Here is a 2,500-nt window from a genome sequence, read left to right on the forward strand (position 1 = left end):
ACTATATCTTTGTCTTTAATCAGGTTATCAGTTATACTCGTAAGTGCGTTAATTAGACATTGACAGGTGAATCGGTACCTTCTTTCTCGATTGTATTCACTAACTTGCATCTGTGTATGTATTTTTTTCCTTTTTTTCTCCTATTTAATCCGTCCAGGTGATAAGTGAGCTAATTAGGTAGACAGCTGAATGAACACCTACCTCTAGTGATGCATGGAAATGGAACATGGGGAAGTGAAAGGAGATAGGAAAAGAATTGGAAGGAGGTCTTGAAAGGTACATAGGAAAAGAAAGAAGGACGAGGAGGGAAGAAATTAAAGTAGAAAGGAAGGAAAGTAGGAAAGAAAGGAGGAGAGAAGAATGATTGGAAAAGAATTGGGAGGAGGTCTTGGAAGGTACATAGGAAAAGAAAGAAGGACGAGGAGGGAAGAAAGGAAAGTAGGAAATAAAAGAGGAGAGAAGAAATATTGGGAAAGGAAAGAGGAGGAAGGATGAAGAATGAAAGATTGGTTTTTATGTATGAATCTCTCTCTCTCTCTCTCTCTCTCTCTCTCTCTCTCTCTCTCTCTCTCTCTCTCTCTCTCTCTCTCTCTCTCTCTCTCTCTCTCTCTCTCTCTCATCCATTTATCGTTTCATCTGTATTTTATGTATTTATATTTTCTTTATTTATACACTATTTTATTTTTTCCCATTTTCCCCCCATTTTTTTCCACTCCTTTTATTTTTTTTTATTTTTTGTATTTTTATTCGATTCGTTTGGTAATTGTTTTATTCAGTAATTGGATTATTTTTTGCTTCTTTTTTTTATTTCTCTCCAATTGCTGTTTTTTTTTCTGTGCACGGATTTGTGTGTTTATTTTTGTATTTTTAGAGAGAGAGAGAGAGAGAGAGAGAGAGAGAGAGAGAGAGAGAGAGAGAGAGAGAGAGAGAGACTGTAACAACTCCTATGTGTAATAATGATAATAACTAATGATTCTTTGAAGTGATAATTATGTGTGTGTGTGTGTGTGTGTGTGTGTGTGTGTGTGTGTGTGTGTGTGTGTGTGTGTGTGTGTGTGTGTGTGTGTGTATGTAGCAATGAAGAAGGGTAGTGATAGTAGCGGTGGTGGTGGGGTTGGTGGTGATGGTGGTGGTACATACAGTTATACAAGTAGTAGTAGTAGTAGTAGTAGTAGTAGTGGTAGTGGTGGTGGTGGTGGTTTGAGTACTGTCTAAATATACCCACGACCACCACCACTGCAGCTTTTTGTGTGTGAGCGTGTGTCGTCGTACTGCATACCTGTTTGACTACACACACACACACACACACACACACACATTAATAAGACCAGGAACAGTGATATAATTGAAGCTAAAATATGCACATTAGCTTTTCATGACCTTCCTCAACAATTACGTTCTTGTGTGTGTGTGTGTGTGTGTGTGTGTGTGTGTGTGTGTGTGTGTGTGTGTGTGTGTGTGTGTGTGTGTGTGTGTGTGTGTGGAGGAGTAGAGGGGGAGGGGGAGGAGGACCAGTAGGGATTACAATAGGAATAACAAGCAGCAACTGACCTTCTGTATCACATGAGGGTGTTTTGTGGTCTGCTGCACTAATGTAAAGTAAGAGTGAGTGAGGATAACAAAGAATGAAGAGGAAAGAAGAAGGAAAGAATGAAAGAAAGAAAGACAAATTACTTATTATGAAAAGAGATGTAAAGAAAATTGCAGAAAAACTACTACTACTACTACTACTACTACTACTACTACTACTACTACTACTACTACTACTACTACTACTACTACTACTACTACTACCACGACCACACCACCTTTAAAATACACACTTGTAAACACACCTGCATAGTGAATTGGCAGGTACTCACGGTACAGCCCACCACACCTGTACTGCTTCCTCCCTTTTACTGCAGTGTTGAAGGTGCGCAGTACAGGAAGGGCGCCTTTGTACACTCACCTCTGTCAGTACACGTGGCAGAGCGAACACAAACGAACGATACTAACGAAAATAAATACCGTAAAATATCGTTAAAAAGCGAGAAAGATAAAGAGAAGAGGAAGAAAAAAGTAATGATTGGAGAAAGAAGGTTGAGAAGAAACGAGAAAGAGGATAAGATTAAGATAGAAAAGAAAGGAAAGGGAGAAAGAAAGAGGGAAAGAAGGAAAAAGAATAACGATTAAAGAGAGAGAGAGAGAGAGAGAGAGAGAGAGAGAGAGAGAGAGAGAGAGAGAGAGAGAGAGAGAGAGAGAGAGAGAGAGAGAGAGAGAGAGAGAGAGAGAGAAGGGACACTACTTAGAACTGGTTTTTACACACACACACACACACACACACACACACACACACACACACACACACACACACACACACACACACACACACACACACACACACACACACACACACACACACACACACACACACACACACACACTTGGTTGCCTGAACAATTTAGATAACAGTTTTCAAACCTTGTTCTGCGCATACCAACCAGCACACATATATCTT

The 2,500-nt window shown here is 39.8% G+C and overlaps 1 protein-coding gene across 1 annotated transcript in view; it reads left to right on the forward strand.

The window, feature by feature from the left end:
- LOC135091779 (mucin-12-like) overlaps positions 1 to 2,500 on the forward strand; it is a 126,860-nt gene that overhangs the window by 64,934 nt on the left and 59,426 nt on the right. The window lies entirely within an intron of this gene.

This window comes from Scylla paramamosain, chromosome 38, assembly GCF_035594125.1.
Source record: "Scylla paramamosain isolate STU-SP2022 chromosome 38, ASM3559412v1, whole genome shotgun sequence".
Classification (NCBI taxonomy): Eukaryota; Metazoa; Arthropoda; class Malacostraca; order Decapoda; family Portunidae; genus Scylla; species Scylla paramamosain.